Below are 16,712 nucleotides of genomic sequence, written 5' to 3'. Positions count from 1 at the left end.
CAATGAAGCCATCTCCATACTTAGAAGATGGAATTTGAAAGGTCAATCTTCCTCCCCCAAAAATAGAAACTTCAGCAGTATATACTCAAGGGTTTTAAAAACATTAGTTCTAGAGCTGAAGTTCGCCAGTTACAAACAAAAACTTCAGCTCTAGAGCTGAAATTCGCCAGTTACTAATAAAAGCTTCAGCTCTAGAGCTGAAGTTCGACAGTTACAAAACAAAAAATTCAGCTCTAGAGCTGAAGTTTGCCAGTTACAAAAACAAAACAAAACAAAAACTTCAGCTCTAGAGCTGAAGTTCGCCAGTTACAAACAAAAACTTCAGCTCTAAAGCTGAAGTTCGCTAGTTACAAAATAAAAACTTCAGCTCTAAAGTAGTTACAAAACAAAAACTTCAGCTCTAGAGCTGAACTTCAAGCCCGACTACTAGAATGCTGAAGTTTTGCGTGATTGCCTTTGCTACTTCAGCCCCGTATGCTGAAATTATGCGGAAAAGCGGGTACGCTTGCAATTGTTTTTGCAAAGAGGGCACAAGTTAAAATGTGACACAAAAAGCGGGTATAGATGCAAATGCCCCATATTATATAGGTGCAGATTTTTCGTAAAAATAGTATGGACTAGCCAGTTTTTAGACTGGTAATTGAAAAATAGCCAGCGTTTGTAAAATCATTGAAACATAGACACTATTTTGCTGCAACACGAAAAATTCCAGCATAATATACTGGAGATTGGTGCACCTGTGTATGAACTTCCAGCATATTATGCTGAAACTCTAACACGCGAAAAGTTCCAGCATAATATACTGGAGATTGGAGCACCTGTGTATGAACTTCCAGCATACTACGCCAGACCGGTATAATATACTGGAACTCCAGTATATTATGCTGGACCAGTATAATATACTGGAACTCCAGTATAATATACTGAAATATTTTTCAGATTTTGAACAGTGTTTTCATTCAGATTTATTTTTACATGAAAAGTGGCTAAATTTTGATTACTTTTGAAATTGTAGCTATTTTTCAATGACTGCATGTAAATCTGGCTATTTTTGAATTTCTCCCGAATTTTTCCCTTCTAGCTTGTGAAAAGTATTCACCTCTACGTGGGCTTTCTCTTACAGAAGTCTTGCAATATATGATTAGGTTGTTGATTTGCTCTTTTCTTTTAGGTATAGTTGTTAGTTTGCAACGGTTTCCGGCTAGGACCATGGCTAGAGAAAACATAATGTTAGTGAAAGTACAAGAGGGAGTTAAATTGTAGCCTTTTTAAATTTCTAGTCGACTACTCTTCAGGTCTAGTCGACTTATGCGGAGACAGCCTGCACAGAACTATTAGTCCTTTCGATTTAAACAAGTTTTAATCACAATAAACAATAAAGGAACAGAATATGATACGAGAGCGATAAAGTAAATGACACCAGAAATTTTATACTGGTTCGGAACCAATGTGGTATCCTAATCCAGTCCTCTTGGGTTGCAAGAGTGTTGTCTTTTAGAGCTCTTTGTAAATTGAATTGAGTACAACCTTTGTGATTTTCAGCGATCACCACCAACACTGACAGGGTTTGTTTTCACTCGCTCACCAATAATGACTCTTTGGTTTTCACGCGCTCACCAAAGAAACGAACAATGACACAACCTCTTGGACACACTGCCTCTCCAATATTTTTATGTCTCTCTTCTCTCTTTTATGTACACAGTAAATCTACTAAAGTGAATTACAATGCTTGTTAAGAGTAGAATAAAGAACTTGTAGTTGGATAAACAATTTGTATAGAAGGCTGCGTGTTTTCTTCCTTCATGGAGCTCGTATATTTATACCCTTTTCAACTTGTTCTGGCAATTGGTTAATCCAAGGGAATTTTGAAAATTCTTCCAATCTTCCTTGTAGCTGTTAGATGATTGCTTCCATGAATCTTAGGGTAATAACTTCTTTCAGATCTCTAGAACGTTGATTGGATATCTCTTGCCAATGTAAACTTTCCTTTTGAAATGGACCATTTTAATTAAGGATCTTTTGCACTCTTTGAAATACCATAAATGCCTCTTGATTGCTGCTCCATTGTACTTCCTTAATTAGCAAAGTCACGATCCACTACTACCTTCACTTCCTTGTGCAATAGTTTTTATATTCTATAACCCTTCTTTCCATCCTCTGTGATTCTCTTCTTTGCTCTTGGAGATATAATTTCTTACTATAATATTGTAGTAAGAATATTCCATACGTAGTATCTTGTCCAAAACTTTAGGAAGCATTCTTCCATAATTCTCCAATGTTCCTTTAGTAGGTCTTGAAAAATAATCTCTTTCCATAAAATAGATTGTACTATACCCATAATATATTTTATTTCCATAGAAAATATATTATTCTCCCATTATATTGAATATTCCTTTCTTAATCTTGGAAAATAATATCTTTCCATAATATAAATTATAATAAATTCATAATATATTTTCTTTCCATAGAAAATATATTCTTCCTTGTCCTTGTAGTATCTTTTCCATATAGTATCTTCCTTCTAAAAAATAATAGATCTTCTCCATAATTTTAGCAACTTTCCTTTCAAGGTGTTGAAAAGCTTTCCATCCATAATTTCCATAGATTCTTCTTCTGATATTGTAGTAAGCCATTAAATATTTGAAATTTCACTTTCATACATTATTCCTTCTAGATTAAATCTCTGAAAATAATCTCCCTTGATAAATTCTTCACAAGATATTTTCTTTCCCATATTTGTTTGGATTTTTACCAGCATTTTTTTTCCTGTACAAGAATAAGATTACGATAAGTAAATGTTCTTTGATTAATAATTATTTTGGTTTGTTATCATCAAAATTAATATGTGAAACCTTGGAGCTAACAATCTCCCCCTTTTTGATGATGGCAAACCATTGAGTACAAAATAAGAAATTTTAATCAAAGACTTAATTAAAGTACAATAAAGATTACTTCACTGAAATGTCGAGATTTATCTTTCATTCATAGACGGCATGCCACGTAAAGGCTCTGTAACGACCCGACCGGTCGTTTTGAGCTCTAGCACGTCGTTCAGCAGTTTGAGGCCAAGAGCAGCTTCACTTCAGGTATTATGACTTGTGCGCACGGTCGGAATTGAATTCCGGGAAGTTTAGAGTTGATTTGGAAAGGGAATTCTTATTTCGGAAGCTTTAAGTTGAAAGAATTGACTAAGGGTGGATTTTTGAGTAAACAACCTCGGAATCAGGATTCGAAGGTCCCAGCAGGTTCGTATGATGATTTCGGACTTGGGCGTATGTCCGGACTGGGTTTTGGAAGACCCAGAAATGTTTTGTCACCTATTGTGGAAGTTAACATTTGGAAGGAATTTCATAAGTTTGGGTTGAAGTGCATTTCAGCGTTATCGATGTCCGTTTGGGGTTCCGAGTCTGGGAGTAGCTCCGTATAGTGATTCTGGAGTTGGGAGCGCGATCGAAAGTGAATTCGGAGCTCCGTAGGTCATTTTGGAGTCATTTGGCTAAAGATAGAAATTTGAAGGTTTTTGAGAAGCTTGAGTGGACTTTTTGATATCGGGGTCGGAATCTCATTCCGAAAGTGGGAGTAGGTCGGTAATGTCGAATATGACTTGAGCGCAAAATTTAAAGTCAATCGGACGTGATTTGATAGGTTTAAACATCGAAAGTAGAAGTTTGAGATTCTAAAGTTCATAAATCTTGGATTGGAGGTCGATTCATGATTTTAACATTGTTTGATATGATTTGAGGCCTCGAGCAAGTCCGTAATGTGTTTTAGGACTGGTTGGTATGATTGGTTGGGGTCCCGGGAGCTTCGGGTGGATTCCAGGTGGTTAAAGGATCGAAAATAGAATTTTGGAGAAGGCTGAAGTTGCTGGTTGCTGGTGTAACTGCACCTGCGAGGCTAGGGCTGCAGGTGCGGAGCCGTAGGAGCGGTCTCCGTATCGCAGAAGCGGTTAGAATGAAGGGTTCAGAGGCCGCAGGTGCGAAGGAAATCCCGCACCCGAGAGATCGCAAATACGGTCGGTGCGGCGCAGAAGCTGGCTGGGGCAGGAGGAGGAGGACCGCAGAAGCGGTATTGCAACCGCACCTGCGGAGCCGCAGAAGCGGCCAAGTGACTGCATGTGCGGAAATGGCTGGAGGCAGTGAATGTTTTAAAAATCGGGATTTGGCCATTTTCTCTCATATTTTCTTGGCTTGGGAGATTCTTAACAATAAGGTAAGCTATCCCCACCTATCTTGAGTTAAATACATTGGTTATGTACGAATTTGAGCATGAAATTGGTAGAAACTTGGGGTTTGAGGAAAAACATAGAAAATTGATATTCTTGGAATATGACCACGATTTTGGGTATGAAATTTAGAGTAATTATATATTTGAGTTCGTGAGGTTATGGGTAAACTTATCCTTCAAAAAAATTTGGAATCCGGGCACGTGGGCCCGAGGGCGTTTTTGTCAACTTTTGGATCGGGGTTAGGAATTGTTATAAATTAGATTGTAATGAGTAATTGAGCATATATTAATGGATTTGCATAATTATTGGCTAGCTTTGGAGCATTTAGCATCGATTCGGGTTTTCAGAAGGGCGTGAAATGCCGATTATGGATCTTCGGAGCGAGGTGAGTCTCCTTTCTAACCTTGTAAGAGGGAATTATCCCCATATGTGAAATAATTGGTTATGTGCTCCTATTTATAAGGGCTACGTACGCACGAGGTGACGAGAGTCCGTGCGTAGCTACTATTATGTGTAAGTCCGGATAATCTAGGACCCAAAAGCATGTTATACTTGGAATATTTGTAAACTCGTTGACAGTTTGAATTGCTTAAATCACGTCAAATTAGTAAATAAATTTCTAAAAAAAGATTAAACTTCATTTTATTAAATTGTTAAAAGAGAATTGGCTTTCTTTGGATAATTGTTCTATGTTGACTCCTTGGTTGACTGTCTGTGCGTGTTAAATTTTGGAACTGGCCGAATGCCTCGGTAGATTAAATAGATGCATCTATGGTTCGCGCCATTCGACCCTCTGGCAATGCACAGTTTAAATATTATTGGATCGGGCCATACGACCTCGGTATGATTTACGCATGCTTGTATTGCTTGCCTTGAAACTTATTAAAGTTGTTATTGCCTCTTCCCGGTTTGAGAATATTTGTCTAAACGATGAAAAAGAAAATTTGGAAATTCTCTATAAAAGAAAGAATTTCTTATTTGTTTCATTCCATTGAATTACAATCATATTTATAAAAACCACTGATTTGCTATATTATTGAGATAACATTATTGGACCACTAGTAATTGTCGAAGTCGACCTTTCATCTCTACTTCTTCGAGATTAGGCGGGATACTCATTGGGTAGACGTTATTTTCGTACTCATACTACCCTTCTGTGCATTTTTGTTGCACAGGCATATGCATCTCTAGTGGCCTAGTGGGAGTAGCAGCATGGTTGACGCGGAGACTTAGGTGAGCTGCACTTCCCGAGACGACCCGCGGGCAGCAGAGTCTCTTCCAGATTATTGTACTTATTTTCTGTCCAATTTGTATTACGGACGGTTGTTGTATTGTATTGCTTCCTAGAAATGGCTCATGCACTTGTGACACCGGGTTCTGGGATGTCTATGGAAGTAATCAGTATTTTGAAATTGTTAAAGATATCATTATTTATTCAGTGGAAATTTATTCCTTATTGTTTAAACGTATAAAATAAGTGATTTCAGAAATATTTAAAACAAGAAGTTACTAGTTATTTGTTGTTGGCTTGCCTGACAATGGTGTCTGACGCCATCACAACCCTTAGTGGATTTTGGGTTGTGACAACATGGTATCAGAGCACTAGGTTTCCTTAGGTCTCACGAGTCATGAGTGAGTCTAGTAAAGTCTTGCGGATCGGTACGGAGAAGTCTGTACTTATCTTCGAGAGGCTACGGGGAAGTTAGGAGCACTTCCCTTCTTGATTCCTCATCGTGCGGTTTGACTCCTTTGAGGCTTATGCCTTTATTTCCTTCCTATTCAATCTTATGCGACGCGAATCGCTTGCTATAAATCGAGAATTGAAGAATTGTAATAGTACTATCAATGTGGTGCGGGATGCTTCTTCCTGAATAGTTGATTGGGCTATTGACGTTGCCTTGCATAAGGATATCTTGTTATTTCGGCTTAGTAACAGTATTCCTGAGAGCTTTGAGGCTATGCATAGATTGCTATGATGTCATGAGTGGTTATCGCACAATATTGACTTGATGGTAGGATACTAGCCTATGTGTTGGGGCGGTGAATGATTTGAAAGGAAGTCTACTCAGTGCATGATTCAGAGATCGTATATCTCATTTCCGGCGGAGGAAAAAAAATTGGCCTATGAATGTCCAGATTTGGGGTGGTGGAGTAACGAGACTTGGTATTTTCGAGCGTGGTGGAATTTCATCTACGATGTAGTGTCGTCGTCCTCAATTGTATGTGGTGGGTTTGCCGGTGTTATGGTCTTCTGCAATTCGCCCTTGGGGTAGGATATTGTGAAATAATATTGGAGAAACGACTGTTGGATATTGCGGGGTGCGGTGGTTCAGGATTGAATTGGTGTTTCTAATGTCAATGGCTCGAGAAAAATAATCCTCGGAAAGGTTTAAAGTTAGTAGCAATTTGTGGGTTCAAATGCTATGAAGATTGATTTTATTAAGGCAACAACCGAGCAACAAAGGATGAGGAAGGACATGTGGGAAGTGTCAAGCGGTGGTTAAAATTTCTAGAAGGCCAGGTATAAGAAGCAAACGTCGAGTAGTCGACTAAAGGGGTGAGTTTCGCCAAAGGGGGAGAGTGGCGGAGTTGTATATGGGCTTGTGGTAGGATGACCATGCACCTTAAGGAAAGTTGGAGTGATTTGGGAATTTTAGTGATTGGTGATTTGGGCCTGTGGATTGATTTGAAGTATGAACTATAATGCGGCAAGAGATTTGATATAACGGAAAGGAGCTGCTTGAAATGAAGGAGGATACAACCTAACTTTGAATTGGAAAGATGTTGCCGCTCAATTAATTGATATCCACGAGGGGTGAAGGGATTTGTGCAGCTAGAGAGTGTGCTCGGACTCAGGTGGGTTATCTTCTGTGAACGGGTCAGTGGTCGCGTGGTTGGCGAAGCTTCTGCGAAGAGTCCTACGGGCTACCCAGTAAGAAATCGAACCTAGGAATGTTGCGAGAGATTCAGGGTGTTCATGGAATGCTAACAGAAGGATTTTCTAGGAATTTGGAGGTGGATTTCGCAAGGCTATAAAAAGTAAAGAACCTTGGTGGGTTCCAAAGTTGTGTAATAGTGGCTTCAAGCTAAGTGGGAGAGTCCCCCCGCCTACGGTTGGATTGTCTGGTCGCCTATTTGTGAGATTTTTGGTTATTAGCATATTGATGGGCTATTTTAGCTACGGGAAAAGAACATAAGTGGTAATTTGAGAAAAAGAATTGTTAAAGGTGTGCTATGGTTGGCCTTATTGGCTCATGTTCAGACTTGGGGAAGGATTCAGGATTTATGCCTTGTATAGATGCAGGTTTCAAGGGAAGTGATTCTGCCGGGTGCTTCATCGAGAGGGTATTCATGTTCTTGAATATTCATGGAGTTAATTATATTCGGGGCCAAGTCAGAGCGGGTGGCTCTCAACAACGGTCCTAGTGGATTCAAAGGGGGTAAAGTGTGGTGCCTAATGATTTCTAGCCTATAGGTACGGTTAAGAATCAAGCTTTTGTAGCAGCTTATGAGAAGAGGCACAGAATGTTCTATGATATTTTAACTTGCAGTGTAGCATTTGGGAGGTATGAAATGGTTCATGGGATTTGAGATAGCATGGTCTCGCGATTCAAGGTCACTAGGGATGAGTACGGATGGAGTGAGCTATGTGTTGAATGGTATTATTATTATTATTATTTCAAAGGCAATCAAGGATAAATTGGGCAAAGATAGATTGGCTAGCCATAGTTGAGTTGGCATATTGGTGGTAGTGATCAGTTCCTTCAGCGTGATCAAGTTATGCAAGTGATTGTGACGAAATGTGTGAGGCTTGTCGGCTACCGTAATTGATGTTATTCAGAAGCATTCAACTGTTATGGCCTATTATGTGAAGGCGGATCCCGGAAGGGCTATGGTGGCTTAGACCACTACTTAGAGATTGGCATATTCTACGGTTATGAGAATTCACCTGTGTGTTACTACGATTTTCCTGAAGTGAGTTAGGTGAAAAGTTTTTATATGATGAAGCGTTAACCTATTAGTGGTCCGGAGTTATGATGAAAATCCTGTTCCATCACATATTGGCATAATGGGTGCAGTAAGTGGTATGAAAATTGAAGTAAGGATCAAGGTTGCAGTTCGGTGTTGACAAGGATGTCACGGGCTCGGATGAGCAGGAAGGGAGTTTCGATGTTTAAATTAAGTTGGTATTGTCCTCAGTGTCACCTGAGATTGGTGCTTTGTGAAAAAGGCTTTGCATCCTGGTTAAGGATTCTTGATCGCTTTTCAGCGTTAGTGCGGCCGGTGGTTTGGATGTACAGACCTGTTATCTAATACGGAGGAGCTGTGGGAGCGTGCCCCACAGGAAGGTTGTATAAGTATGTCATTGATTGAAGAGTTTAACCAAGTATGAAGATTGTGGTGATGACGTTAAATTGAGAATTGATGCCTGAAGGGCACTCGGTCTATTGGGTTGTGGATTGTGGAGGATTACTCCAGTTAAGATGGTTGTTCTTGTGTGTTATGAGAAAAATGGGAATTATTATGGAACTTTGAAAGGTTATTAGCCTAGTTTAGTGCGATCAGAATCAGCTTGAGGTCTGTGGATGGATTTAAATGTGAATATGGGCCTTATGTCAGACCGAATGTGTTCATTTCAACATAGCGCTCCTTATGGAGGAGTATTCAGACATGGGGTGTTATTTCGTCGTCGGCTATTTAATGTAATGCTATATTGTGCCGTGTGAGTTGTGAATGACTCGATAATTTTTTATGTAATGAGGTTCCACGTAACGATGGTGATATATGAGCAGAATGGCTCTTGAGATTTAGATCGTATATCGCACCTCAGTTGTGCTTGAGTTTGTAGCTTATAGTGCTATATGTCTCCCCAAGGATGGTATTATGCACTTAGCGTGCTTGTGACCGATATTCGGTATTTGTTGTGATGGGCGATTTAGCTCGATGTATATCATCTTATGTGAATTCTATGTGTGGATCGGGTGGCGCGCCACCATGGGTATGTTATTTGGATTGGGTTGCATGTCGCAATAGGATGTTGAGTACAGTTTTCTATATGCTATTTTTGTATGCTTTGTTTCCCATTTTCTAAGGAAAGTCCATATTAGTGCATGAGTTGAGTGGTTCCTTCCAGAGTTTGTTTTCCTTTGTATCACGTTCGAATTGGTAGCCTATCGGCACATTGCGGCATCACATAAGGCTTTTGATCATGTCCGGGGTGGCTTACTGCCTGAGTAGTTCGTACTGAGTAAGACGAGGCTATTGGATCTAGGAATAGTGCAGTCGGATTATATGAAGTATATTAAAGAGCAAAGACCATTATTTGGTTCAGAATGAGGTGATGGCTCTTGTTAGGAGTATAGACCCAATGAATTGTTGATTCAGCAGTTGGTTATAAATTTCTACACATCTCTTCTATCATGGCGGTATTGTAAGAGTTAGAACAAGACCTATGTATGCCATGAGGTGCAATGAGAGCATCAGATTCAGTGAATTTCGACTAAATGGATCAGAGAATGTTATTGTGGTCCTGTGAGTAAAGTGGTGCAGAATGTGAATTCAGCTAAGGTATGCAGTCATGTTTTGGTGCTGCGTGTAGCGATTGATACGGTGAGCGTATATGGGAAGAGGCCTGACAGAGAATTCCGGACGTTGGAATTTGGATCTAAGCTTATTTGCTTGAATAAAAGGGAATATCTTCAGAATTGACCGAGCTAATGTGCTCAACTGGGTTATAGTAGCACACGTAAGTGCACGAGGTGTTAAACAGTGATTTCGGGCAACCCTAGCATAGTTCTTAGCATGTTCAAGGATGAACGTATGTTTAAGTGGGAGAGAAAGTAACAACCCGACCGGTCGTTTTGAGCTTTAGCACGTTGTTTAATAGTTTGAGGCAAAGAGCAGCTTCACTTTAGGTATTATGACTTGTGCGCACGGTCGGAATTGAATTCCGGGAAGTTCGGAGTTGATTTGCAAAGGGAATTCTCATTTCGGAAGCTTTAAGTTGAAAGAATTGACTAAGGGTGGATTTTTGAGTAAACAACCTCAAAATCGGGATTCGAAGGTTCCAGCAGGTTCGTATGATGATTTTAGACTTCGGCGTATGTCCAGACTGGGTTTTGGAAGACCTGGGAATGTTTTGTCGCCTATTGTGGAAGTTAGCATTTGGAAGGAATTTCATAAGTTTGGGTTGAAGTGCATTTCAGCGTTATCGATGTTCGTTTGGGATTCCGAGTCTGGGAGTAGCTCCGTATTGCATTTGTAACCTCGTTGACAGTTTGAATTGCTTAAATCACGTCGAATTAGTAAATAAATTTCTAAAAAAAAGATTAAACTTCATTTTCTTAAATTGTTAAAAGAGAATTGGCTTTCTTTGGATAATTGTTCCATGTTGACTCCTTGGTTGACTGTCTGTGTGTGTTAAATTTCGCAACGGGCCGAACGCCTCGGCAGATTAAATTGATACATCTATGGTTCGCGCCATTCGACCCTCTGGCAATGCACAGTTTAAATATTGTTGGATCGGACCGTACGACCTCGGCATGATTTGTGCATGCTTGTATTACTTGCCTTGAAACTTATTGAAGTTGTTATTGCCTCTTCCCGGTTTGAGAATATTTGTCTAAACAATGAAAAAGGAAATTTGGAAATTCTCTATAAAAGAAAGAATTTCTTACTTATTTCATTCCATTGAATTACAATCATGTTTATAAAAATCACTGATTTACTATATTATTGAGATAACATTATTGGACCACTAGTAAGTGTCGAAGTCGACCTCTCATCTCTACTTCTTCGAGATTAGGCGGGATACTCACTGGGTACACGTTGTTTTCGTACTTGAACTACCCTTCTGTGCATTTTTGTTGCACAGGCATATGCATCTATTGGCCTAGTAGGAGTAGCAGCATGGTTGACGCGGAGACTTAGGTGAACTGCACTTCCCGAAACAACCCGCGTCCAGCAGAGTCTCTTCCAGATTATTGTATTTATTTTTCGTCCAATTTGTATTCCGGATGGTTATTGTATTATATTGCTTCCTAGAAATAGTTCATACACTTGTGACACCGGGTTCTGGGATGTCTATGGAAGTAGTCAGTATTTTGAAATTGTTAAAGATATCATTATTCATTTAGTGGAAATTTATTCCTTATTGTATAAACGTATAAAATAAGTGATTTCAGAAATATTTAAAACAAGAAGTTACTAGTTATTTGTTGTTGGCTTGCCTGACAATGGTGTCCGGTGCCATCACGACCCTTAGTGGATTTTGGGTTGTGACAGGCTCCCCTTTACTCTAAGTGTTCCTTCGTCATGCTCTCCCTATCTCCATACATTCTACCTTTTTCGAACTTTTGTACACATTATTTTCTCCCCCTTTTGGCATCATCAAAAGGGTGAAGGAACTTGTAGGTAATATGCAAGTAAAGTATAACTATAACTTATAATCATTCAGGGAGTTATAAAAAACATGTAGTAATAATTCCCTTTAAGAGTCGTAAGCAGAAAGAAAAATCTAACAAAATTTAAGCTAGTTAACATCTTTTAATCCGACCAAAATATTAACCCAAAGCTAAAAAATATTGAAATGTCATTATAGGTAGACAAAAAGAATTCTAGACCACAGAAGAACATCATTTCACATGATTGAAAGCTTAGTAGAGATTAAAAAACTCACAGAAGACTTGATTTTTCCAAAACATTATTTAGCATATAAGACGGTGTAATCTCACATAGTCACTTGAAAAACGCTCGATGGTTTAAAAAGATTAAGAAACTTTTGATATCCTTACATGTTAAACTTTCAAGAAAAATTTGAGCAAAGACTTAAGACTCTTAGAAAGATTACAACATATTAATGCTTACAAGAGTCAAGAAATGGTCATATATTCATATCACCAAAAATAAGGATCGGGATCATTCTCATGAAAGTCATTATCCTTTTCATGACATGAGAATATTAAAAATCTCCATCCCATTTTTATTTCATTCCACTTTGTTGCCTGCAAGGTTTGCATCTGAAAATATTCTACTAGATCAAAGTAATTAGTTCTTGCATACAGTAATCCATAATTTAGAATCAACCAAAGATCTTTTGTGGCACTATAAAGAGATATTATGGGATGAGGTATACCAAAATATTTGTCATAAAAATGCAATAAAGAGCCGTTCATACCTTGATACTTTAATCGATCGTTGGACTTACTAATTTTCTCCTTGCTTCGCATTATTTGGAATGTGAAGATAAGGTAAATTCTCCATTATACTCATTTCCAACTCGATCATCTACCATAGGCTTAAAAATGCTTGACATACTTTCGGTTAGTATTACAAAAAATATGCTCTTGTAATTACATCTTTGGAAAGAATAATCATCAGATGATAAACATAAATTTGTTTCAAATGGTAACTAGTCTTAGTCACATGAATGTGATTAAAAAAACTATCAATTCCAGAGAGAGGCTAGAGAATAATGTTATGCAGTTTTCAAACCATTTAAAAAATATTTCAACATCCATAAAATATTTTACAAACTTTGTAATAAGCACATGAAAAATGATATTCTAACAAAACTCTCAAGGAAGATACAAACCTTCTTGTTGTGAAACCTTGGGCTACACATAATTTTTACAACTTTACCAGTCTTATCCGCTTTAGATATCCATGATTGCAGCTCATTTGCTTGGTACTGGATTTCCATACTGTTGATTCTTTCAGCTTCACTCAACAAATCTTGTATTACTAGAATCCAACATTCATCGTTTAATGCTTCTTCATGACTGTCTAGTTCAACTAGTATAGATGTGTCACTAGTAATTTATTTCAAGCTATCTACTGTAATTCTCCATCCTTATTCACAAATTGCTTAGAAAAATATTAGTATAAAGAAAAACGCGCATGATGAGATTTCTCTACAACTAATGAATAAGAAATATGCCAAGAGTCTTACCAAGACATTTGCAACCAAAGGAAATAAGATAACCAAAAAATTAATTTTTCTTCCTTCCCATAGCTAAGACAGAATTTCATTCAAGATAAGATCCAATGTAAATATTAAAGCACATATAGGTCAATATAGGTCAATGATGACAATTTATACAAAAATAATGCTTTCTTTTCAAGTTTGCGTTCAATTCAGGCACCAAACTAAATAAGAGAAGAATCATGTATGATAAAGAAATTGTCGAACAAATACCATAACTTATATCTATAATCATCATTTTCTTATTAAGGAATATAACCTAAGCAAAAGTGTGGATAAACATCAATAGAAACATATGCATGTACCTTCCAAGCTTTTGAGTCTTAGGATGGTCGAGAATTTCCATATGTGCACAAGTAACTGAGGCATCAAGGTTAAACAATCTTCTCAAATTTGAATGAAATATTGAAACTAAGAAGTAATTCTCTTCACAAGTTATTTTAAGCTCACAACTACATGAAAGGAATACATGCATGCATGCTTGCTTATCCTAATGCTTATACAAATAGCATGGTTCATGCAAGAATTCGTTCTTATTCAAAATCTAAGTCACGGATAAGATTAACACCAAACATAATAATAGTATGTTGCAGCTAATCGACTCAAGCAATATGTAGTTGTACATAACAAAAAATGTTACTAGATACATATCACCTTATAAAGCATCCGAAGGAATTTGAATAACCTTTAGTGATACCAATCACTTGAGCTTTACCATCACATGTAATAGCTCCTTCATCATTTGTAGAGTATGTATGAATGTTGAAGCATCTTTAAGCATGTGCCTTGACGAGCCATTATGCAAATTTCATTTATCCCTTTTTATGGTTGGACTCAGAATTCCTGCAAAACAAATTAATTTATTTTTGGTACCCAAATCTTTTTGGGTCCTTCATGGTTAGTAGATTGAATAATTCGAGATGCATGTAACTGTTTTGGTCTCCAAATATATTTTGATCTAACATAACTTTTGTCATAATTACATGCAAATACTTTATGTCCAGAATTGCCACAATAGTGGCATGTAATATGAGAAGAGGAGTGTTTAACTGCAGCTGCCTTATTAGTTAACTTGGAGCTTTCCTCAGTCAACTTGTTCAAAGTAGGACGTTTACCAGTAGATCCCTTTTCAGTCGACTTATAGTTGTTAAGCCAAGGAGACGACTTTGATCGATCAAAATAGTGGCTGGGGGATTTGTGCAAGCTGCTTATTTGTTTGCGAAGCTCAAAATTTTCTTCTTAAAGTAAGTTGTTCTACACCAGATATTCTTTAAGCTGAGTATCCCACTCATCCTTTTCATTTCTTAACTTGTTATATTCTTCAAGTTGGATCTCCCAATCTTTCTTCTCATGCGTCAACTTCTTATATTCTTCAAGTTGGATCTCCCTATTCTTTTTATCCTTCCTCAACTTATTATATTCATTTAGAACTTTCTTAAAGTCATTGAGAACCAATTCGATATCATCCTGCAATTCATCACATTTATCGCAATACGTAATAGGAGTGGGGCATACCTTGTTAATTTCTCCCATTGCCATGAAACATCGATTCTCTATTCTTTCGTGATTGTTTTCTTCTTCATATTCATCCTCGTCGCTCCAAGATTTGTGATTCTTTTTCTTGAGATCACAATCCAGAATAGCATTAAAGCACGCCTCATCAGTTTCTTCTCTTTTCTTGAGACATATGTTTGTCATTTCTTCTTAATCATCCTCGTCGCTCCAAGTTGAGATTCTATGGGTTTTTTCCTTTATGCTGGGACATTTTAATTTCATATGTCCAGGTTTACCACATTTGTAGCAGCATATGTTCTCTTGTTGTTGAACCTCATTCTTCTAATTTTTTGATGATTCTGGATGGATTGAGATTTTCTATTCTGTTTCTTTCTACTCTTCCTTTTTCTCATCTTGGATATCACGGCATTTTCAGATTCTTCAAGAGTTGACGTGGATTCAATTTCCTTAACTTTGTTGGCGTCCCCGTGGATATTTTCCAATCTATCCCATATATCTTTAGCAGTCTCACAGGTGGATATTTTCTCATATTCTTCTTCACTAATCACACAATAGAGCATGTTGATTGCTCTAGCATTTGTTTGCATAATATCCAACTATTCTTTTGTATAGTCAAATATGGATTCCCTTTTTACAAGTTTCTTTCCATCACTATTGTTCGGAATAGGTCTTGGTCCATTCTGAATAACTGGCCAGGCTCGATAATCTATTGATTGGACATAAGCCTTCATTCTTTCTTTCCAATGGCTATAGTATTGACTATTGAAGTACGGTGGCCTTTTTGTTGAGTATCCCCCTTGAAGTATAGTTCCAATAATTTGATGACCTGCCATGGATCTTTCTCACTTGCTGTTAAGCAAAAAGATAAAGATGTGAGACCTGTTATGATACTAATTGAAAGTACAAGATGGGGGAGGTCATGAATTGTAGCCTTTTTAAATTTCTAGTCGACTACTCTTCAGGTATAGTCGACTTATGCGGAGACAGCCTGCACAGAACTGTTAGTCCTTTCGATTTAAACAAGTGTTAATCACAATAAATAGTAAATGAACAGAATATGATACAAAAGCGATAAAGTAAATGACACCAGAAATTTTATACTGGTTCGGAACCAATGTGGTATCCTAATCCAGTCCTCTTGGGTTGCAAGAGTGTTGTCTTTTGGAGCTTTTTGTAAATTGAATTGAGTACAACCTTTGTGATTTTCAGCGATCACCACCAACGGTGACAGGGTTGGTTTTCACTCGCTCACCAACAACGACTCTTTGGTTTTCACGCGCTCACCAAAGAAACGAACAATGACACAACCTCTTGGACACACTGCCTCTCCAATATTTTTTTATCTCTCTTCTCTCTTTTGTATACACGGTAAATCTACTAAAGTGAATTACAATGCTTGTTAAGAGTAGAATAAAGAACTTGTAGTTGGATAGACAATTTGTATAGAAGGCTGTGTGCTTTCTTTCTTTATGGAGCTCGTATATTTATACCCCTTTCAACTTGTTCTGCCAATTGCTTAATCCAAGGAAATATTGAAAATTCTTCCAATCTTCCTTGTAGCTGTTAGATGATTGCTTCCTTGAATCTTGGGGTAATAACTTCTTTCAAATCTTTAGACCATTGCTTGGATGACTCCTGCCAATGTAAGCTTTCCTTTTGAAATGGACCATTTTAATTAAGGATCTTTTGCATTCTTTGGAATACCATAAATGCCTCTTGATTGCAGCTCCATTGTACTTCCTTAATTAGCAAAGTCACAATCCACTACTACCTTCACTTCCTTGTGCAATAGTTTTTATATTCAATAAGCCTTCTTTCCATCCTCTGTGATTCTCTTATTTGTTCTTGGAGATATAATTTCTTACTATAATATTGTAGTAATAATATTCCATGTAGTAGATCTTGTCCAAAACTTTAGGAAGCATTCTTCCATAATTCTCCAATGTTCCTTTAGTAGGTCTTGAAAAATAATCTATTTCCATAAAA

The sequence above is a fragment of the Nicotiana sylvestris genome, chromosome 4 (genome assembly GCF_000393655.2).
Source record: "Nicotiana sylvestris chromosome 4, ASM39365v2, whole genome shotgun sequence".
NCBI classification, from domain to species: Eukaryota; Viridiplantae; Streptophyta; class Magnoliopsida; order Solanales; family Solanaceae; genus Nicotiana; species Nicotiana sylvestris.
Note: the sequence above shows the minus strand (reverse complement) of the source record.